This window comes from Carassius gibelio, chromosome A1 (assembly GCF_023724105.1).
Source record: "Carassius gibelio isolate Cgi1373 ecotype wild population from Czech Republic chromosome A1, carGib1.2-hapl.c, whole genome shotgun sequence".
In the NCBI taxonomy this organism is placed as follows: Eukaryota; Metazoa; Chordata; class Actinopteri; order Cypriniformes; family Cyprinidae; genus Carassius; species Carassius gibelio.
The window spans coordinates 12,381,614-12,406,386 of record NC_068371.1 but is presented as its reverse complement, the minus strand read 5'-3'; the positions used below and the strand labels follow the sequence as shown (position 1 = coordinate 12,406,386).

The window sequence follows — 24,773 nt, the reverse complement described above, 5'->3', positions numbered from 1 at the left end:
TTTTAGCTGATTCTTGAAGATGGCTAAGGACTGAGTTGTTTGTGCCTCTATGAGATAGCACAATAAAGCGATATTCATTTGCAGAATGCAAGCTTCTAGAGGGTACATAAGTAATAAATTTAGGGAAAGGGGTGCAGAGCCAGTGGTGGTTTTTTAGGCAAACATTAATGTGAGCAGCTAGTTGTAGCCAGTGCAAATTGATAAACAGAGGTGTGTTCACTTCAAAGACTTGAAATACAATGCACGTGTCATATACAGTACATTTGTGGTGCTCCTGTGGTTTTCTGGTCATCATTTGGAATAATTCGATTTAACTCAATTTCACAGTTATTTGAGTTTTTACTTGAATAATGGTCCTTCAAAATGTTTTATTTCCACCAACAAACAGGGTGAGTAAAGAATGACTAAATTCATTTTTGGATTAACTATTTTGAACTATTACCCATTCTATTAACTATTAACTACACGGACCTGTAGTGTATACTTTTGTGCATTAAGCTGTTTTTGTTTTGAGAGAAGGGGTTATATGTGCTCACAAATATATTGTTGTGTCAGCAAAGACAAACCATGGTAATGTTAAGTCATGCCACACTAGTGCTTACTGCATGCTAAACTCAAGTTCGCCAAGACAAAGCACAACAAAATTCACAAGCTGGTGTTTGATATGAGATTTTGAGGCTGTTTTGTTGTTGTCAGGGCTATGGAATGGCATTGGAGAGGTTGACTCATATTTTTGTAATGGATCCCACCACTTCACAGTAGTAGAAGGGCTTGGCTTGCAAATACAAGCGACAGTGTGCTGAGTAAAAGAGACATGTTTATTGATGTCGAGCATCCTGAGAGGTAAGTGACAAAAAGTTCTCAAGGGAGAGAATTGCTGAGTGTGTGCACAGTGGTTTAACGCGGTTGCCCTAAATAATTAAGATTTCACAAAAGGTAGACAGCCACCTTTAGTGTATACAGTAGTAATTGCTTTTCCCAGTATATAGTATGTTCACTAAAAAAAGTAATTCCAAGGCTATTGGATACTGCATCATTCCACTCATAGCTCCATAGAGGTTTAGTTTAATATATCTATATATCTGGTCAATACTAATAACATCAAAGCTTTCAGGTTGATCATGGGGGTCCATGATCTTTACGTGTTTCCCAGTATTTATCTGGTTTTTCAGGTACAACTGTACAAGAGTAAATTATACTTTGTTATATATCAAAAGGAACTACTAAGCTTTAAATGGAGCAGTTCTTTAAAACATGTTCTTTAAAAGTCTTTCAAATCATGAATTAGTTATTAAAAGACCAACATGACGTTTTACAGTATCCTCTGAAGACCAGTTTCTGTATTCTGAAAACTACACAAAGAAACACAAAAATTTGATATTTGACTAATATATATATATATATATATATATATATATATATATATATATATATATATATATATATATATATATATTATAGTAACATTATAAATGCCTTTCTTGTCACTTTTGATCAATTTAAATCATCCTTGGTAAATAAATAAATTCATTGAATTCTATCACCCCCCCCCCCCCCCCCACCCATGAATTAAATAAATTATAGCTACTTTTAATGGTATATGTATAATGTTACAAAAGATTTTTATTTTATGTCTTTCTATTGGATCTTTCTAACTGTTCTAAAAATTTTGACTGGTAATGAATGTATGTTGTTAACTATCTTGTTTTGGATAATAATAAAACATCAGGTCTGACAATATTGAGTCTTTTTTTAATTTAAATCTAACTTTATTGACATTGGCCCATGGAAACCTCTATGAACATACTTGACTTGGCCAAATAATCGCGGGGGGACGAATTTAAGTTTTATTAAGTGTTTACGCAAAATACTTAATCGCTCCGTCTATAGCCTTTGTGATTGGATGATTACACTGTCAATATAGGAATCAAATTTTGCTGTCCTTGCGTGATGGTCCGAAAAAAAAAAAAAGCCTTAAGTGCATCAGCCCACCGGGAAAATGCCCGGTTTTCCCGTCTACCAATCCAGCCCTTAATATGCCTGTTAGGCTGAATGACAGTGGAACATTATTTCATCCATATTTTGACATTTTATTTTCACAAAAGTTATTTGAATCTCTTTGGCTCAATAATCTGTCTAATAAATATTCCAAAAGAGCCGAAATTGTAGCAACCAAATATCTATTTGCATAATGAGGAACTGGTTTCATTTTACCACATATCTTTATTTACAAGTAGGCCTGCGGTCTTGCGGCCAACGGAAAACAAATCTATTTCACACAGAATTTTATTGACAAAGACTCAAAGCCTGAAACCTAAACCTACCTCAATCTTTAACACTATGTGTCTGCTGCCTTGGAAGCATTGCCATGTCCTTCAGGAAATGCAAATTAACTTGGCCATATCTTCTTCTTAACAAATGTGTGTTTTCCCACAATATATTTGCTGATTGTGTTGGTTAGGTTTTAGGAAGGATGATTCATTATTAGGAATAAATAAACTACTTTCCCAAAAGAGTAAAGATAATGATCATTCATAATAAAGGTAATATGACGTTAATATATTTTCAGGCGATGCTGTGTCATTTGCTGCAGCCTGTTTTGATTAACAATATATATTTCAAGGTAATAGTTGTCATTTTTATCTGCATTTTAGGAGGATATATCAAGCATTTTATATGATGTAACAACAGTAATAGCCATCTGCCTGGCTTGTATTGCTTAAGAACTGCAGTTTTATTGGGAATGCCCAGGGAATGCAAATCCTGCAATGGAAGTCCACTCATGACAGCTGCTTCTCCCTTAAGCAAGTCACTTAATTCATGTCCGCTCCAGGAATGCTCCTGGCCTGTGTGAACTGACCACCCTCCTTCTGCATAAAAAGGAGAGAAAAAAACCCTCTTCTGCCAAATGCAGAACTAATGTTGACATCCGTTAAAACCAGAATATGTAAAAATGTGGAATACTTGTCCTTCTGTTTCCATCAAAGTCTTCTGTTTCATCATCCAATACATTTAAAGTTTGGCTCATTTGTCGTATAGCTGCAGGGAAATGCAGGCTCTTTTATCAAAGACTCACAATGTGCAAATTAATTCCCTGAATATCAGTGTCATTCTTTTTTTTTTTTTTTTCTGTGAAGTCGTTCCAATGTGACAGGTGAACTGCGCAGAACTCGCATTGTACTCGCTTAACAATGCAAGGATCAAATTCCTCAAGGCGTGTTCTTTAACCGACTCTGTAAAAAGCAGAAATGCCATGCATCGGTGGCTATATACCAGTGACATTATGCACATAGCATGCAACAACATGTTAGGGTATTTTCCAGATTGCTATAACAACTTGAAGGCAATGCTGGGAAAATAAAAGACTGTGACGCTCGTGATGCATCTTGCATGACTGCATACCACTGCCACTGTGTTTTCTAGTCATATATAGGGCTGAACTTTTCAAAATAGGCATTTCACATCACATTTTATGAGGAAACTGTCAAAATGTAGAGAAGAATGTGAATGCTACGTTTAATAAACTGGGAATTAATTCATATATTAATGAAGAATAAGGTCTGTTTCACACATAATGATTCATGGTGCATACTTGTCTCATGGGCCACAAGATTCACACTGTCCATATGAGCAGCATGAAAACCCATTATAAAACATGCTATAAAAAGCTATTTTAACAACAGAAACTTTTGCGATTCAGAATTTATGACGTTTTTTGACAAAATATATTTGTTAGGCTTTTTCAGATACCATAGTGATTTTAGTCAAATGTCAAACTATTCAGTAAACCTGCCTGAATCCAGATATCCTTATGCTAAGTGTCTGCCTAGCTGCTAGTTTTTTTTTTTTTTTGGTTCTTTAGTTCTGTGTAGATGAATTTGAATGTAAATGTGACTCCCTTCTTAATGTAAATTACATTTTGTAATACCAAAGTCTGTAATAAATGTCAGTAGCCCACTCTCAAAAACCACTGTGTAATTTGTCTATTATTAAAATAATTACTCAACATAGTGGCACAGACTCTATGCTGGATCACCACTTCTGCAGACAAATAATGGAAAATCATGGTGCTTTTTAAATTTTTCAGTTTAGTTTGTGAAACTTTTACTTTAGTTTCCTCCACTCTTCTCTGCTGGAAGTTTGATATTTTAAGTAGATTCTGCTTCCAAGTTTCTGCCAGATGGCAAAAACGATCTTTTTTTTTTTTTTTAGGAACCCAGTATCTCTAGGACATGTTTATTTTTCTTATTTTTCTTTTAAACCAACCATCTGAAGTTGGAACAAAATGTACACTAATTTTTCAACATATCTTTCTTTCTCCTCTCATAGAATCAATGTTTGCCACTGACATTTAGTATTTCATCCTTGTTGACGACCGTTCTACATTCTCCACTTCTTTTTAGATATTCTAATTCAATTTGTATCATTTATTCATTCTTAATTTGATGAATTAATCCCAGTGTGTGTGTGCTTAAATCTGGAGGAAATAAAAATTTAAATATTTTTGTTCTCAAATTGTGCACTTATATAAATAAGTGATCTAATGAACACCCTAGAAACCATCTAAGAACATCTTAGCTTATTTTTTTTTTTCATTTCATTTCAGTCAATGAAATAAGTATTTGATCCCCTACCAACCAGCAAGAATTCTGGCTCCCACAGATTGGTTATGCGCCCATGTGGAACACAGAGCAGTCCTGTCACTTTAACAAGTTACTCCTAATGTCACCTCGTTAGGTGGATACGACATCTGTCAACACAATCTGTGTCTTCCATTCCAACCTCTTCCACCACCATGGACAAGGCAAAAGAGCTGTCAAAGGATGTCAGAGACAAGATTGTAGATCTGCACAAGGCTTGAATGGGCTATAAGACTATCAGCAAGGAACATGGTGAGAAGGAGACAACTGTTTATTGATCATTCAGAAATGTAAGAAATACAAAACAACCATCAGTCGGCCTTGGTCTGTTGGGACCACAGTCACCAAGAAAAAAATCATTGGTAACACACTACAGATTGGAGATTCTGTAGTACCTGCAAGGTCCTCCTGCTGAAGAAGGCACGTGTACAGGCCTGTTTAAAGTTTGAAAGAGAACATCTAAATGATTCAAAGAAGGCTTGAGAGAAAGTGTATGGTCAGATGAGACCAAAATTTAGCTTTTTGGGATTAACTCGACTCGCCGTGTTTGGAGGGAGAGAAATGCTGACTGTGATCCCAAGACCACCATCCCTACAGTCAAGCACAGACATGGAAACATTATGCTTTTGGGCTGTTTTTCTGCTAAGGGATCAAGACAACTTCACCGCATTGATATACAAATGGATGGGGCCATGTTCTGTAAAATCTTGGATGAGAACCTTCTTACCTCAGCCAGAACACTGAAGATGGGTCATGGATGGGTCTTCCAGCATGACAATGACCCAAAACAAATCGCCAAGGCAACAAAGGAGTGACTCAAGGAGAAGCGTCATATAGTGCCATAGCCAGCCTCCAGACCTCAATCCTATAAAAAATATGTTGAGGGAGCCGAAACTTGGAGTTGCCAAACAACAGCCAAGTAACATTAAAGATTTAGAGAGGATCGGTATAGAGGACTGGATCAAAATCCCTCCTGAGATGTGTGCAAACCTGGTGACCAAATACAAAACCAAAAAAAAAGTCTCACCTCTGTGCTTGCCAACAAGGGTGCAATGTGTTATTTATTTCTTTATTTTTACAGTTGTGCTGCTTTTCCTTTATTCTGTGTGTGTGTGTGTGTGAGAGAGAGAGAGTGTGTTGAAAATAGCTGCTTTTTCTTGATTGTGTGTGTGTGTGTGTATGCATGTTTATGTGGTATATGAGGACACAAATTTGTATATTTGTATTAGAATTTATATTCCAGTATGAAGGGGATTTATGAGGACACTCCTTGGGTTTCTGTAATTCAAAAGGCTAAAAAAAAACATACTAAATTGTGTTTATTAAAAATAATTCTGACCTAAATGATGGCAAATAAACTGCCATTTTAGATGTAGTGTATTTTGTCCTGTGCTTTTGCTTGTTTGTCACCACATATTTGTTTTAATTTTGCTTGCCATCTTGCCATCAGCATGGATAAAAAGCATCCTGTCATATTTTACCCATAATTGACAAGTTGCCATCCAACTGTGACAGCACATCATCCTGGACATCATCGGTCAAATGCACCAATCTGTCCTGAGGATACTGACCGCAGTCCAATGGTAGTGTGCTGACCACCAGTGGCAAAATGCAATGCTTTATCTCTCCTCATTTGGCAGATGACCGGGATCGATACGATGAAATCCTCTACACAAGCAAAACTATTTCTTAATTACAGTATTTGATATGGACTGGACTGTGAATATTTCAGTACTTTTGAAGGAAGGAGAAAGTACAATGTCAAATAATGGAAAAAATGATTGAAAACTTTCTTATGCTGGCAAACCGCTCCCAACGCCATGGACAGATATTGTATCTGACAGGGAAAGACAATCCACTAAAACTCTTTCTCCGGGCATCATGACTCATAACTCTACTGTTGAGTTCATTAACAGTCCACTTGAGCTGGAACATCTTGTTTCTTACATGCCATTTATTAGACACTTTTCATCCAAAGAAATGCACAGTGCACTATTTGCAAGGAGAGGTTAATCTAGATTTAAGTGTCTTGCTAAAATCTGCAGTGCTAATAGACCAGGACAGTGCATCTATAGTGTCTGAACAATTACTTCTAAATGAATAAATGTAAAATGCATTTTATATTATTTTCTTAATGTACTAATTCAAAAATATTTAGTTAAGTAGTACTTGAACTATACATTTTACCACTTGAGGACAGTTTATACATTTATCATAATTGCTGCTTTCTGCAAATACAGTAGACATTGGTGTCCTATGACCTTTTTTTTTTTTTTTTTGCCTTTTGAATTAAGGGGACCCAGGGAGTGTCCTCATAAATAACCTTCAAATTGGAATAAAAATTATTACACAAATATACAAATATGTGTCCTCATAAACCACATAAACATGCATACACACACACACACACACACACAAACAATAAAGAAAAAGCAGCTATTTTCAAGATTGATAATAAATACAATAATGGATGTTTTTTTGCAAATCATCATATGAGAATGACTTCTGAAGGATCATGTAAAACTGAAGACTGGACTAATGATGCTGAAAACTCAGCTTTGCATCACATGAATAAATTACATTTGAAAATATATTAAAAACTGTAATAATCTTTCACAGTATTAGATATGTTTTTATTTTATTTTATAAAATTTATGCACACTTGGGTGAGCATAAAATGTATAATATAATATAATATAATATAATATAATATAATATAATCAGTAGATATATAAAATACATAATCTGTTTCTTATCTTTACTATATGTAACTTTTGAACAGTATATTGTATTTAGTTCAACTTAGGCTAAAAGGTTATAAATTCTCCAAATTAAAATTCAGATATGTTACAAGTTTTTTTTATAAAAAAAAATTAAAAATAATAAGGAATAAAACTGCTAATTTGATATTTCATTTGACCTCTTGAGGTGGACAGTCAACATTTTCTGAAGGTCTCCTTTCATTGACCAATAGTTTGGGTAAAAACACAAAAGAACATATTATTAAATATTATATATTAAAATCTATGTTAAACTCTGATGTCTTCACTTGGCTGCTACAGTATATTTTACTGTATGTGAGTATCTTAAACCATTGTTTGCAAAAGTACAATGTGCTGGCCTTTAAAGATAGCAACCTTTATTCTAAGAAAATGTGAAAATAGCTAACATAACATGTACAATCCTACTGCACTTGTCAAAAACTAACTCCGAAGGCTGTTGAATGAATTGTGGCTCTGTTTGTGATTCATCTGTTTCAATGGGTGCCTGGCAAGATGATTTGGCTAAGTAGCAACATTGTCTTGGATGTATAAAATAATAATAGTAGCACAAAATAAGTCCGTAGGTTTGATTTGGCATCTGTAGTGCTTCTGTGTGCTGAACAAAGCAGTCTGGTTTCATGTAACCTGCTTGTGCTTAGACAGATGTTTGACTATTGGCATATGTTGTAATTGTTTTATGTAATTTAAATTTAAATGAAATTTCTTATCAACCAAATTGATTATACTATACTAAAATATTTAATGAAGCAAATTAACTGAGGTTTTATGTTGAAATAGGTGGAAATGTTTTAAAGGGACAATAAGTAACTTTTTAGGTATTTTATTATCTAAAATCAATATTTTTATTCATAAATATGCCCTCAATGGTGTACAAATACCTATGCCAATGTTTAAACTAATCCTTGTAAATGAAGAATTTATTATCTTTATATACATGGGACGGGTAGGTTGACGGAGGCTTCCATGTAGTTCCGCCATCTTGCAAAACTATAATAGCAGAGAGGGACAAAAAGTACTAAGCCAACGCGTTTCCACAGCGCGTTTTCGGTCAGAGCCAGAAACGCAGGTGCAGAGCAGTGAGAGGCGCTTGAAACTGCACCGGCAAGTTTAAAAGTCTGGACTGCATTCTTATTATGGACCATACATATGCCGCGCCACAGGAGAAGAAAACATTGTCGCCAAAACAGTCAAAAATAGAAAGGAAAAGGAAACGTGACCGTAGATTACAGAAAACAAGAGTTAATGTCGGGGAAGCTTTTTCTAGGTGGAAAGAGCTAATGCTTGATAAAGATTTCAAAAGAGACGCTGAAGTGGCCAGTTTTCTTCTCGACAGGTAAGTCAGTGTTACAGTCTATATTATAATATTTTTTTTATATCTAACAATGCATATAATTCAGAAAATATAACGAATAAATTAGACATAACTACTAATTACAATATTTCATGTTTTCCACAGTCAGTAATTCATACTGTAACATTCGTTTGTTAGTTGTCATGTTGCAGTTTGTTTGAAATAACACACCTGTTCACCTGAAGGAAAACTCGACGAAGTGCTATTAGAATACATCCTGTCAAAGCTTTTTGGTACATATCGCCTACCGTAGATGCAACGCGCATTTGAAAAAGGGAGGCGCTGGAGAGCAAAATTAGTTTGAATGCAAAATACAATTTCACCACTAGATGGGAGGAATTCCTACTCAGTGTCCCTTTAAAGTGTACAAAGAAATGCAAATCTCCAGAATCTCCTTTCAAAAATATGATTTTGTAATCAATGCACATCTACAGTACGTCCCAAAGTTTAAGAATGATCAACTCAAAAAGACTGGTTAAATATTATGATCTGCCATGTTTAGTATGATATTCTAAAGGTGTATTGCAATGAAAGCGATATATTTGTAATGCACATAGACATTGTCTTTACTACACATTGGTTTCTTACCAAGTGCACACAAAGTAACTTCCCTTTACAACCATGAAGGTTATTTAATGACAACCATATGCGATGAGGCGTGAAAACGACATCAAGCGCTATGCAAACATAAATCACACCATTATGACTGGTGTTCTTATAAACTATACAAGTTTCGAAGGACAGCAGGTGGTACAAAACGAAAGTTAGTGGGATCAGGAGTCCTTTGAAGGACAAAAATGCTTTCAGGGCTGAGATTTATTTGAAATTCATACCACTGACATGAGCTTCAGAGAATATCCCTCAAGCGTATGACCTCCCACGCAGAGATATCCACAATTAGATTATAATCAGCCTCATCTTGCTGTCATTTGTGACATGAAGTCTTCAAATGTGGTGCAAGATGATCTGCCCTTCAGAAATTGTATGGGTGTTCATGATAATTTCAAAATAACAGAAGAACTAGCAATGTATGGATACTTGATGCTATTGATACATAAAACCTTTAGAGCAGGTTAACCTTGGAACATTGCTTTGATGATAATTTAATAATTTAATTTCAATTACTATGTGCGATAGACTGCCATTATGCAACACCAGAGTTGTGTTTCCTAGATTAAATGGAGGAAAAAAAAAATACATTTTGGATATAACTTTCTCATGAGACCCCCAAATATCTCAGTGATTATCAGAATTAATATCAACAAAATCTCAAGCTGTTTCTGAGTTTACAGTATAGTCCAGACCTATATGGTACACACTTGATCACAATTGCTGCCGGTTTGTTGGCTGCACATTCATGATGTGAATCTCCTGTTCCTCCACATCCCAAAGATGCTCTATTGGATTAAGATCTGTTGACTGTGGAGGCCATTTGTGTTATTTAATGATAACACAAAATACAATTGCAAGTAAAGTCTAGTATATTTATCCACAACAGCAAACGATTAAAATGCGTGGAGGATGTGAAAGTGATCATGTCTCTGTGATATGGAGAACACGAGGCACTGACACAATCCAACTCCGACAGAATTCCAGGAACAAAAGTGTGAACCACATCAACAAAAGTGTTGTCCATCTCGTCCTAGGAGTGCATCCTACTGATTCCAGAGAAACCTACCTGGTGATTGTAATCATCGATAAGCGAATGATCCAATTTGTCCCTAGCAGGAACCCAACTCCCCTCCTTCAGACAGTAATCCTCCCAGTCCATCAGTGTCACCTCCGCCTCGACTCCAGAATACATTTTAACGAATATGTGAGTTCTCCATCTATGAATCGTGGCGGTGGGGGAACTGGGACAGGCGGATTAATGGTAGAACAAAAAAAATGTCTTTAATTTGGAGACATGGAAGACTGAATGAATTCTCCCATACGCATGAAGAAGTTTGAGGCGAACTGCCACTGGACTAATAATCTTGGTGACAGTAAACGGGCCCATATATTTGGGAGAAAGCTTATTACAGACGGAAAGGAATATTCTTAGATGAAAGCCACACTTTTTGACCAACGACATAGACGGGAGGCTTTGACTGATGACGATCGGCCTGGGCCTTGGTGCGCAACCCCACCGAGATGATGGCTTCTCTAGCCCTCTTCCATGTGCGGTGGGCAGAGGGGACCATGACTTCAGATTCCATACTCTTAAAGATGGTTGGCTGGCAACTTATGCTACACTCAAATGGAGAAAAGCCTGTTGATGACACTGGTAAAGAATTGTGTGTGTACTCCACCCATGAGAGTTGCTGCTATCAAACACCACAACACACGTTCCAAATCTTGGTTGACCCTCTCTCCATCTGACCATTACTCTGGGGATGAAACCCAGAAGAAAGACTAACAGTTGCCTCTAAAATAACAACATAATTATTTCCAAAATTTGGAAGCAAACTGAGACCCCCTTTCAGAGACCATGTCCACAGGGAGGCCATTAATAAGAAAGACATGATCAATGACAGCAACCACTATTTCTCTGGCTGAGGGTAATTTGGGCAGAGGAACAAAATGTGTTGCCTTCAAGAACCAGTCTGTCACGGTCATGGCATGTTACCCAGCGGCGGCGGAAGTCCCGAAACTAAAATCACATTTCTTCCCCTTTCTGATGCTCGGTTTGACCTTCAGCAGATTATCTTGACCATGTCTATATGTCATAAAGTTGAGGTCATGTGATTGACTTGAAGTTTTCCTCTGGGTCTTGGGCTTCTGTCCTCTCATAAAACTGACTTTGTCTGCACTTTAAAAGTTATTGTTCTTAAATGTGTCAAGTCAGCATAAACATGGTCCAGTGTTATACTTGAAGAAACCTATAGATTGAACGCTTAAAACACTGTCTGCAGCTTGATGATTTATGCATTAAACTGTAGAAAAAATATAGTCCACAACAGTTCAAACTTGACTGAAAATGATAAATATATCACCAATTTTAGTGTGTGTGGTTATGACCTGATCAGTTGCAATGTACCTGAATCATAGAGCTAGAGTTCTTCTGCTAGGACACTAAAAATGACTAATCTACTGTGAAAGTCATATTTCTTAACATTTTTAGTTGTCCTGAATCTAAGGGTTCATTTATGGTGACATTTAGGATTATGTATATTGAAAATAAGGAAAATAAATTGGGTGAATAAAGCAATCTGACTCACAGTCAGAGACGGGTAAAACAATGTGTAAAATGTGTAAAACAAAAACCAACAAAAAAATAAATAAGTAAAATGAAGCACATTTCCAAGAAGCATAAAACACAGAAAAATCACAAAACAAGCTGTGCAAAGACAAATCAGAAAAAAACAAAAAAAATCAGAAAAAAAAAAAAAAAACTTTTTGCAAGGGTTATAAAAGAGGGGATTTGCAAGCCTTGCACAATAGTCCTCAGATTTGCCTCTTTTTTTTCTCCTTCTCAACAGAGTGTCATTTTACCCAAGGCCTCTGCTCATATTCCCAATGCAAACTCAAGTTTAAATTTTGCCTAGTAACCCCTGAGATTTACATGATATTTACATGCACACACAGGTTTTTTATTTGTTTAATTAATTTATTTATTTATGTATTTTACATTGTGAAACACCTTCCCTGATAATTAACTACGTTCCCAACAAATATTTATTTCTATTTAATTTATTTTAGCGTATCTTATGTCTCTGGAAAATATTCTGCTCAGCTAAATGTCACTCATAATAAGAAACTGCAGCATGCAATTTATGTTATATAGGTGGAGAACGTCCCACAACAACAGCTGTTCTGTGTCTAAAGAGTTTGGTTCCAAAACGTGATAAACGCCATTTAAAAAAAATAAAAAGAATTGTATCTGGTTACTGGAAATATTGAATATCTTTTTTTTTTTTTTTTTTTTTTTTACACAAAATTATTGTTTGGTTATAAGGTCATGTTTTTTTTCCTTTCCAAACTGCAACAAATGCCCGTCTTCCTTTTTTGCAGAATGCAATATATCCTCTCAACCAATCACACCTACTCACACTGTATGAGTAGATCGCATGCAATATAAAGCCAAACCTCACAATGTTTATGCGCTCACTCTACGGTCCAATCGTCGAGTTGCGATTTGACTGCTCACACTATACTTGGCAAATCAACACGTATGATCCCTCAGAACCTGGATGTTTGTGGCTGTTTCAGAATAAACATGCTTTCATGGGATAAACACACTGCTTTGGTGATATGCACAATTCTGTGTGCTGAAATTAAAAAAAAAACTAAGCAACTATATCCTCCCCACTTTTCTCTCTGGCATTCCTATCGTGGTAAGTTGACGATGACACGCCGAAAAGGCTGACATGTTGCTGCCATAACTCCACAAGTTTTCCCTCCATCACTTCAGTCCACACTACACACCATGGTTTCATTTATGGTTTTGCACATGCGCAGTAAGGGAAACACGGAAAATCAGTTCGTAGCCCTGCTTCAATAGTGCGATACCTCACGAAAGGCGACCAAAATTTCTGACATGTCAGAAAATCCATCCGACCAACCGACTACCGGTCGGGAGAGGTTAATCGCCTCTCGTTTCCCCTTGTACACTGCACAACAAATGACGCACGGCAATGTTGAAAATCGGACGGACCCGAAAAATAGTGGCATGAATTCGGATGAAAATCGCACAGTGTATACCTGGCTTTAGCTTGCCAGTATCACGTGTTGGGTTTCTGTTTAGTTCCTGTCTTTCCTCATTTGGTTAATTTCCTGTGTCTAATCTTGAAGTAGAGGAGGTTGGAGAAGCTAAAAGTAATTCTCATCCAGCACCTTCTGAGAACCACTGGGAAGCTCTCCTTGTCAGCTAACCCCATGTTGAGATCCTCCAGATACCTGGCCATTGGGTCTGATCATACCTATCCTCCTGTGTTTTCCAGAGCCGGAAGTGGGTGTCTAACAGTGCTGACCTGGGGGCTAAGGTTGTGGACCCTTCTCTAACAACTTTCCAGTCAGCACTGAAATCTGTCATTCATCCTCTGTTTCCAACTTTCCAAATCAATCAGGTCCTCAGCCCAGAACTCACAGCCCCATCCGTCCAGCCCTATTTTTTCTCCAGAGTGCCCTCCAGTGCCCGCTCCTCCAGAGCACCCTCCAGATTTCCTAGTTCTCCTAGTTTTTTTTTTTTTTTGGGTGTACCTGTGGCCAAGCCACCTGAGGATCCACCATGGCAACCTGAAATGCCTGCTCTGCCCTGGAAGCTCTCCTTGTCTCCACCCTTTTCCTGTCCTGCACCAGCCTTCAGGGTTCCCTCCAAAATCAAAACCCGGATCAAAAATTTTAACGGTGTTGTAACCTAAAGATGCCATTTGAAAGTTTAAGACATAATAGTGATTTTCATCTTGCCACTTTCTTGGCAAAGAAAACGGAATGGATTTATTGCATTTTGGAACCAAAGTCTATATATTAGTCAATTATTCTGCTTGTACTACGGTTAACACATCTAAAGACATGGAACAGAATATATATTCAAAGGGATTCATCTGGTTTTTGTACATAATTCTCTATTGTGAGTAGGATTATTTCTTCTGCATCTCATCCAACTACTCTTTTGCTGGTTCCAAAACAAAATTTTAAAGCTGGTAATGGAGGCTTGAGATGATGAGTTATTAGAGTTATTAGTTATTAGAAATTATTAGAAAGCACAAGAGAGAAAGCTTGTTTGAATTAGGCTGAAGCAGCGTCTCTAAACCACGCTGTTATTACCTCGCTAGTGTGAAATGTCAGGTGTATTTACTGTCAGAAAATTGTCTGTCTTGTTGTTGTTTTTGTTAGTCCTGTAATTTCCATTATTATAGCTTTACTGCAAAGTTTATGGAACTGTAATGTGGTCAAGAGTGCTGCCTGGAACTTTGTTCGCCATGCATTTCCCAGAAAATAATTGCACACCTCCGAAACGTTCGTCAGCCAATCAGATTCAAGCATTCAATGGCCCTGTATTATAAATATATATAACATTCTGCAAATTGATTAAGACGGAATTTCCCTAATTTAACCAAAAACATATGCTATATTTAATCTAGTACAAGACTGCACAAGTGAACAAATTAGTTTAGCACAATTTCAGAGATCACAGGTGTAGGTCTAAAAGCCCCAGCCTTGCTAGTGAAGTGGACATAACTAGGTCAAACTACAATGTACACATTTCCTAAAAAATTAAAAAAAAAAACATCACCTGTTTAATACTTTTCAATTACAACCTAAAATAGTAGAAAGGTTCAAAAATAAATTGTAGTGTAAGTATCACTGTTTCCACAGAAATATTAAGCTATATTTTATAAATATTCGTCATAAATAAATTTTATAAAATAAATTTCTTGAACATCAAATCAGCATATTACAAGGATTTTAGAATGATCATGTGACACTAAAGACTGGAGTAATTATGCTGAATATTTGAGTCACAGGAATAAATTACATTTTTAGATATATTTAAATAGAAAACACATTCATAATATTACTGTTTTTACTTTATTTGACAAATGCAGCCTGAGAAAACATGAGAGACTTATTTCATAATAAATAATATATAATTTATGTATAGTAAGATATCAAGTTAAAAGGGAAAGATGATCAATGAAATAACAGCACTGGCTTGTAGTTTTCATCTAAAAAATAAATAAAAAATGGTGGAAATGCCACCGCAAAACGAACCAAATACATGTATGTTTACGGACAGTAAATTAGCTCAACAATTCCAAACATCAAAGTCTAGAGCTCTGGGGCATTTTATTAGGTGTTTACAACAATTTTTATGTGTAACAATATGTACTGCAGTATAGCAGTGGGTCTGTATTCATTATTGCACATTTTATTTGTCCACACCATTGAGCACAAACAGTAGGTTTAAAAAGCATATATCTGGCAAGAGAAAAAGTGATGCAATGCAGGGTTGGAATAGAAACTGAAGCACGGCTATTGGTTCAAGCCTTGAGGCCTCACTGGTAATGTAATGCAACTCAATTATATAATCTGAAGTCAAAGATAATACTCTAAAATTGTTGTTTTAATATCCCAAAGATAATGTAAAACACTTAAGTATGTTCAAAGATGAATTCATTTGATTATTATTTCTTGATTATTTGTAATTATCTGCTATGGCCAATCTAAACAAGCTGCATTTGAAAAAAAAATATGTTTTATTCAATCATTTATATTTAGTAAGTAAAAAATAAAAAAAAATAAAAAAATAAAACTTAAGTAGCTTGGCTTCCTTATTTAATAATTCAAGTAATCTATCTCCCATGAGCAAAAGAGCCCAAAAGCAGAGCTACTGTCAAAAGCTGCACAAGAATACGTTTTTTTTTTTTTTTTCATCAAACTGATTTTAAGACTTCAAAAGTAGAAAAACTTTCAAAAGTGATTTATTTGTTATGTTTATTGACTTTACTCCACACACTTACACGCAGTAAGCAACTCAATACTTAATAATTTAAAAGTATCCAGTAATCTCTGGGTTCCCCTTTTCCAGCACGGTGAAACTTTGCATACAATTAACATGAAAGAACCACTCTGAGGGCTTTAGGTGAACAGAGTCTGCTATTTTGAAGATCAAAGACATGACACAGTCTGATAGCCCCCGAAAAAGAACAATTAAATAGTGGTTGTGAAATAATTAATATTCTTCAGCTGAGCATGTCAGGGAAGCAGAAAAAGTGAAATAAATAAATTAAATGCATAGCCAAAAACATCTAGTGTAGGAGAAACACTGGGTGGACCAAAAACAGCACAAACAACACAGGGTGTTGGGAATTGTGCTTAAAAATAAATTATGAAACTAGACTTTTACATGTTGTAAAAGATGACTGCAATCCAAAACCCATCATCATGATTCTATAATGTCTTTTATGCAGTTGCTAAGATGCCTTGTGTGTTTTTTAGCATGCTATTAAATAAGTAAATTATTAATTTAATTAAATCTTTGAAATATTTATTACCATTTATACTACTACTAATAAATACAATAATCTTCTTCAATGTACACTACTGTTTAAAGGTTTGGTATCCATGACACAAACAAACACACACACACACACACACACATACATACAGTATATGCATATCAGGGATGCATTATATTGTTGAAAAGTGACATTAAAAACATTTAATAATATACAAATATTTCACAATATTACTGTTTTTACTGTATTTTTAATAAAATAAATGCAGTCTTGGTGAGCAGAAGACTTTTCATCCGCAGCGAGTGGTGCTATAACTTAATACTTAGGGTTAGGATTTATTTATTTATTTATTTATCCCTACAAACAATTGCCATGGTAAACACCCTAGTAAAACAGCAGACAATAAGAGAGTGCAGCTCAACCCGCAGCCCCCCAGGAAGGGCACTAGGCATGGATACAATTTGCTGTCAGGTTTGATTTATTCATCTAGTATAGAAAAATGACCAGAGTTATTGCTTCGTTTTTTTTTTTTTCTGTGACATACTTTTGGAGGGCAGTCAAAAATATAGAATATATACAGTATATTTGAATATATACACTTGTATTTTACTTCCATACATTAAACTCCTGGACTAAGACCAGCAGAACTGAACTGTTGGGAAAGGCACATTATCAAAGAAGTAACACTGACAGTTTTGCGCAAGTTTAAGGCCGGTGACACACTGGTTGCGTGGCATTAGCGTGCATTTCTGCTGCGTGTCAGTTGCGTGGCGGCTGGCGTGCTGCTGCTGCTTAGGTGACATAGAGGGAGGCCGCCAACAGACCAGGAGGTTGTTCCATAAAACAAGATTAGAAAACAAGCCAGGCTTATTTTGGTTACTCAGACTTATTGTCGGTGGATTCCGTTTCATAAAGCAAACTTAAAATAGTTCAAACTCAGTTACCCTGGCAACTTATGCTGGGAAACTAGCCTGGTCCGGGGCAGGCTAACTGCAAAAATATAAAGCCTACTGACACCGTCAACAGTATTGATGGTAAAATAGACTATGTTTGTCAGGAGAAACAGGCTGGATTCAGTTGCAGATTTACACTGTGCTTTATTAAGAGACAGAGCAGATGAGTAACATTCCACAGTTTAGCTTGTAGGGTTGAGGAATGCCGGTGTTTTGCCCAATTTCGACCCCCTGCCGAATTATTACCCCCCCTAGTATTGATAGGTTTAGGAGTAGGTGTGGGGGAGGTGTTAGGATTAGGGGTAGGGTTAGGATTAGGCAATCAGGTAGCGACTTGAACAAGGGGGGTAGTAATTCGGCAGGGGGACTCAAATCAAACAGACGCGGTGAGCTGTCAAACCATCCAAACACACAACACAACACATACTCACAACCCCAAAAGGCAGGTGATTAGCCCCAAGACCTGACAATGTTTGACAGGTATAATATTTGAAAATCGATAATTATTTATTTATTTTTTAAATTACATTTATATCTGAATTTAAGTCAACCTATAAACTTTCAAACATCAAAATCTCATTAATTAATATGTATTTGTTTACAAAATGACATATAAACATATTTTCCTATACTATTTTGCCTGGAAATGCTTCCAACACGCTTGGGTGTTTAGTGAAAAATAGGCGTCGGTTCTATTTCTAGCATGCACGCGTTTTCCACGCGGGTTGAGCCGCGCCTGAGATGCGTGTCTAATGCAGACAGTCTGCAAGCTTTAACCTGTTAACATGGGAGCCAAATTAAAAACGGACACGCCATCCAGCTGAGACGCTTACGACATGCATCCAGTGTTTCACTGACCTAACCTCTCACTCTGACAAAAAAAAAATATTGTTATCCTCAGTGAAGCTGCTTCAGTGACGACTTATCTGAACACCTCTGAATGACCATTGCATTTATAAGATCAACAGAATCACATGTGATTTGTTATAATGTGCAATGATGCAACACGTGTAAAAAAAATATGATGAACAGATCTAATCTAATCTACACTTTTAATTTCATTAATTTTAACTTTATTCATTACATTAATGGCTGCCCCAAGCCTCTGTTAATTTATGGCCTATAGTCAGGTAAAGGCTAAGCCTTGTCTAGCCTCAAACACACTCCCCCTATAGTCACTGCTGCTTCTCGATTATTGTAAAAAAAAAAAAAAAAAAATGTATTTCTGAGTATTTCTACCTTGAATGGCCATAGCGGTCAATTTGACCGCACATATTTACAGGCGTTGTATCTCCTCAGCGCTTTTTCCCACCAGTAAAAGATGTGCGTAGCTGTTGCCTAGCAACCTTTTTCTGGCAGTTTTGTATGCTTTTGCTAAGCTAAAACTTAGCTTTACCGTCAAAATGGCAACAAGAAAGAAAATGACTGTCACTGAGGTTTTATCCTTGCTTGAGAACATTGATGATGCAGAGTCTGATGGAGGAGCAGAGAGCGATGTCTCTCTCTTGGTCTCTTGACAGTTCGTCTGACACTGATTCTGAGAGTGATTCAGAGTTTATTATCTGTCCTAATATAACAGAACTATTTATTCATTCTAGATTTCATTAGAGGCTGCATAAAATTGTTTCCGATTCGTGTGGTCCAAACATTTCCGATAATGCTAAAGCATTGTAAACTCCAAAAGCCAAATGTATTGAATAAAGACAGAAGTAATCATTTCCAAAATTCACAATATGTTTTTATCTAACTAAATATTCTGCTTCATTTTATATTTGTTGACATTTTGACTTTCAAAAACAACATTTTAACTGCGGTGAAAAACTTAGATCTCCAGCTTGCCGGATGCAAATTGCGGAAAGCAAATTGCGGCATGCACTTTTGTGGGAGGTCTAGTAGCTTTTACACAATAATATCACGAACATATTATATTATGTATGCTTAAATTACCCCACATTTTTCATAAAACATGACCATAGAAGCTTTGAAGTAAATGTAACATGACAAAAATGACATTCACTGCTGTCTGGTATGAACAGTCAAAATGACTGCTATTGGCAGTTCTAGTAGTTATAGAATTCCGGTAGTGCTAGTGTTAAAGTTTTAGAGCACTTCATGCTTTCTGCTGCTGACCAACTTTATGGAGATGCAGATTTCATTTTCCAACAGGACTTGGCACCAGCACAAAAGCTACCAGTACCTGGTTTAAGGACCATGGTATACCTGTTCTTATTTGGCCAGCAAACACGCCTGACCTTATTTGAAATCAAAAATAATCAAAAATGATTATTTTAAAAAATCATTTTTGGTGTGTACAATGTATACCGTCTCTCTCTCTCTCTCTCTCTCTCTCTCTCTCTCTCTCTCTCTCTCTATAGCTTATATATGTATTCACACACTAACACATTTGCAGAGAGTATTCTATATTCTTATTCAGTAAAAACAACAAAATCACTCACTTATTTATACATTTTTTGTTACTTTATTAATAAAGACAGAAGTAATCATTTCCAAAATTCACAATATGTTTTTATCTAACTAAATATTCTGCTTCATTTTATATTTGTTGACATTTTGACTTTCAAAAACAACATTTTAACTGCGGTGAAAAACTTAGATCTCCAGCTTGCCGGATGCAAATTGCGGAAAGCAAATTGCGGCATGCACTTTTGTGGGAGGTCTATTAGCTCTTACACAATAATATCACGAACATATTATATTATGTATGCTTAAATTACCCCACATTTTTCATAAAACATGACCATAGAAGCTTTGAAGTAAATATAACATGACAAAAATGACATTCACTGCTGTCTGGCATGAACAGTCAAAATGACTGCTATTGGCAGTTCTAGTAGTTATAGAATTCCAGTAGTGCTAGTGTTAAAGTTTTAGAGCACTTCATGCTTCCTGCTGCTGACCAACTTTATGGAGATGCAGATTTCATTTTCCAACAGGACTTGGCACCAGCACAAAAGCTACCAGTACCTGGTTTAAGGACCATGGTATACCTGTTCTTATTTGGCCAGCAAACACGCCTGACCTTAACCCCATAAAAAATATACGGGGTATGGTGAAGAGAAAGATGCGATATGCCAGACCCAACAATGCAGAAGAGTTGAAGGCCACTATCAGAGCAACCTGGGCTCTCATAACACCTGAGCAGTGCAACAGACTGATCGTATCCATCCCACGCTGCATTGCTGCAATAATTCAGGCAAAAGCTGCCCCAACTAAGTATTGAGTGCTGTACATGCTCATACTTTTCATGTTCAAACTTTTCAGTTAGCCAAGATTTCTAAAAATCCTTTCTTTGTATTGGTCTTAATATTCTAATTTTCTGAGATAATGAATTTGGTATTTTCCTTAGTTGTCAGTTATAATCATCAAAATTAAAATAAATAAACATTTGAAATATATCAGTATGTGTGTAATGAATAAATATAATAGACAAGTTTCACATTTTGAATGGAATTAATGAAATAAATCAACTTTTTGATGGTATTCTAATTATATGACCAGCGCCTGTATATCGCTCTCAATAGATTTCCATGAGCTGATTTAGTGCACCTCCATATTAAGAGGCTTTATATTTAGTCTTGTTTATGCTGTTATTGAGAACAGTGTTGACCATGAGCAGTCTTTGGATGTCTAAATTACTTGTTTTTTCTCTCTTTTAAAAGCTTAGTGATAATCTGGGTGCAAATGTTTTAATGCCGGCCTCTCCATATGGACAAAACCTTACCACCCACAGAACAACCCTGAGCGAGGCAGATTCTTTGGATGGCTCAAGCACAATTCACTGCAAGGAGATTAGCTTGAAAGCTTTCACCATAATTCAAACCTTTCTTCTTTGGTTCAAGAAAACAGTCTTGCATATTCTTCCAGAATTATGTTTTATGTGTGAATAAGTCTGTGAATCTGAATTAATTCATTCCGTTGGAAACAAAAAGTGTTCATGTAAATGCACCTATTGTGTTTCTCTCTGCAAGTGTTTCATTACAGGCGTGGATACACATGATATCTGCATTGCTACTCTGGGAGTGGTGCATGAACAAGCAGTTCCACTCCCTCCTGGTGCTCTTTGAGGAAGGTGCACAGGCTTGTGATCCTTGTGATCATGTCACTGGGTGACTAATCCGGGCGGAACTGTAGTGTGGGAAATATTTCCGCCCGGACCAATTTAAGTGAAACATAAGTTCTGTTCCGGTTGGCCCAAGGTGGGGAAATTATCCAAAATACATGTCAGGTGTGGGAAGAGGACGTGTTGGATACCGATTGGAGGATCGGGAAGGATGCAGTGATATAAAAGGGGCTGGTTTATGAACAGGAGTAGGTTTTTGTTCTGCTGTTGTTCCACGGGATACGGAAGTGGCTGGTGTGGCGTGGATGTTGCGATTTACGGGCTGCAACGGAGAATCCAAGGAAAATGGATATTGGAAGTGCGGAGGAAGTTAAGTGATCGACCTTTTGTATGTTGTGTTTACCTCTTATTGTGGATTGAGTTGAAGGAGCGATCCTACGTTTGGAAGGCCCCTGAGTGAAGGAGATCATTGAATTCGTGTTGGGAGAGGACAACACTGTGCACTGGTGGGTGAAGACTTTACGAACATTTCTTGTATATTGTGGAGAGTGAATGACGGATGTGGAGGGAGACTAACCGCCTTTAAGAAAGGATTCCGACTGCATACCTCTTTGTAGCAGTGGAAAATCCCCCCCCCCCTCTTGTGTTGATCTGATAATCCTCAGTGCTTGTGTGTTTACTCAGTGTTGATAGTAGTGCCTTGCGTTGGAGATCGCTGGGAAAGACGGAGAGACTCCGGTGTACGATATATCTGCCTGCTGTGGTCTGCCCTCCTGCCTTTGTCCATCTGACCCGCCCTGTCAGGACTCTGAGCCCGAAACGGGAATACACCACCGATCTTCTTTCACTGAGTGTGTGGAGTGTGGTGAGTGCTGCTATATTGAAGTGTACACACGAGAAGAATTGTAGTGCCTTTGTGGTGTGTGGTGTTTGTCCGTGGTTGTGTCCCTGGTCGTAGGAAGAGGCCTGACGGAGAGGAGTAGGTATTGGTGGCAACCACAGTCTTTACCTTAAGTAAGCTGGAGCTCGGACGTGTTGGAGGCGCCTCTGGAGGAGGTTGGATGTCGTTGCCCACGCAGCAATCCCTGTAAGCTTTTAAATCAAAGCCTTATCCTGTTTTTATCCATGTGACGTTGTGTCCTTGGCCCTGTCGGCAATCACCGGCCTTGTGCGTGTCGTCTGTGCTGTTTATTTGACGAGGGAAGCGAAGGACAACAGCCGATCCTCCCCCGTGTGCCCCCTTGTCAAGCTGGGCGGGAAGCCCAGTATTGTTTGCAGTTTCACCTGTAAGGTCCACCAGCCGTCAGTCATCGACTAAACCCGTATCTGCTTGGAATACAGGCCTCTGAATATCTTCAGTGGTGAGTAGCGCATTAACAGCCCAGCCCCGTGAATACTCACCTGTGTATGGAACACTGTACTTACATTGAGAGCTAGAACCCCTGCACGCTAACAGCTCAGCCCTGTGAATACTTACCTGTGTATCGAACACTGTACTTCCCTGAGAGCTAGAACCCCTGCACGCTAACAGCCCAGCCCTGTGAATACCCACCTGTGTATGGAACACTGTACTTACATTGAGAGCTAGAACCCCTGCACGCTAACAGCTCAGCCCTGTGAATACTTACCTGTGTATGGAACACTGTACTTACATTGAGAGCTAGAACCCCTGCACGCTAACAGCCCAGCCCTGTGAATACTTACCTGTGTATGGAACACTGTACTTACATTGAGGGCTAGAACCCCTGCACGCTAACCGCTCAGCCCTGGGAATACTTACCTGTGTATGGAACACTGTACTTACTTGAGAGCTAGAACCCCTGCACGCTAACAGCTTAGCCCTGTGAATACTCACCTGTGTATTGAACTCTGTATTTACCTGAGAGCTAGAACCCCTGCACGTCAACTGCCTAGCTCTTGCTTTAAACTTACCTGGAGTGGAGTCGGCGGGAAATTAAGGGCTGAAGTGGAGTGTTGTCGAGGAAGGGCTGAAGAGGAGTGTTCTTGAGACGGGAATCCGTATTTGTGGATAAAGAATAGTTCGAGTCATCATTAGTTTTAAAGTTTCCTTACCCCTTTCCCCAAACTTTTAAACAAATAAAATTGTTACATTTTAATCTTGGTTGTCCGTCCATTCATTGGGGTGTTGTGGGACCTCCTCGAGGTGGAAGTTAGAGGGAGGAGCGAGACCCGTTGAATTGGTGGTCCGCTCCGGCCTGTGACAATCACAAGCCTGTGGCTCCCAAGGCAGAGTGGCAATTGATATTGTGAGGATCACAGATGAATCTATTGGTGGGGTTGCAGACAGAATGGCCCTTTTGCACTCACCCTCTAGATCAAGTGCTCATTTTTAGGGCTCAGAAGCATGCTTCATGGTTTCTTCCACTCAGGGGTGCGTTTCCCGTACAACGATGCAACTCGCTGGTTTAACTACCATAGTACGATGCATCTTTATGAAAACGAACGACCTAGTCATGACTGTTTCCCGAAACCATGGTACCTGTGTCGCAGATCCATAGTTCAAACTACGTTGGTTTGAGCCGTCGTTCTTCTTCTTTGGTTTTATTTTCTCTTTTCTTCGACTCGAATTACGCTTTTGAAATGACGTTACGTAGGAGTTGAGTAATAACGAATCATTCATTTGTTTAGCAATACATTATACACACACAGAGTTAAAAATTAGCTCTTTTCTGATCCCAATGTCAATAATTTCACAATTTCAGATAAATACTATTTCTTATGTAGGCTAATATTGATATAGGCTACTTAACCACAATTGAAAAAAGATGGGTTTTGAAAAACTGTGATGTACTGTTGTGGATTGCTTATTTTGCTCAATCTTTCCTATTTATGTCTTCTTGCCATTCTGACGTGTTAATGAAAATGACACCAAAACCCCAATTTTGAAAGCTTGAAATTGCAGTTCTTTTCGAGAAGGTGGGGGAAAATAGTAAAGTCCAGCTATTTTCAAATCTGAAAAATAGCATTACAAAGCTGACAAAAATAAAATCTGGGCAGAAAT

At 37.4% G+C, this 24,773-nt stretch overlaps 1 protein-coding gene and 1 long non-coding RNA gene across 2 annotated transcripts in view; one reads left to right on the top strand and one right to left on the bottom strand.

Moving 5' to 3' along the window:
• LOC127996448 (uncharacterized) overlaps positions 1–24,773 on the top strand; it is a 253,677-nt gene that overhangs the window by 165,092 nt on the left and 63,812 nt on the right. The window lies entirely within an intron of this gene.
• LOC128010030 (uncharacterized) lies at positions 23,094–23,661 on the bottom strand. Its single transcript, XR_008181770.1, has 3 exons — positions 23,532–23,661; positions 23,304–23,455; positions 23,094–23,228 (listed from the first exon to the last, which is right to left on the bottom strand). It is a non-coding gene; the product is annotated as an uncharacterized LOC128010030 (long non-coding RNA).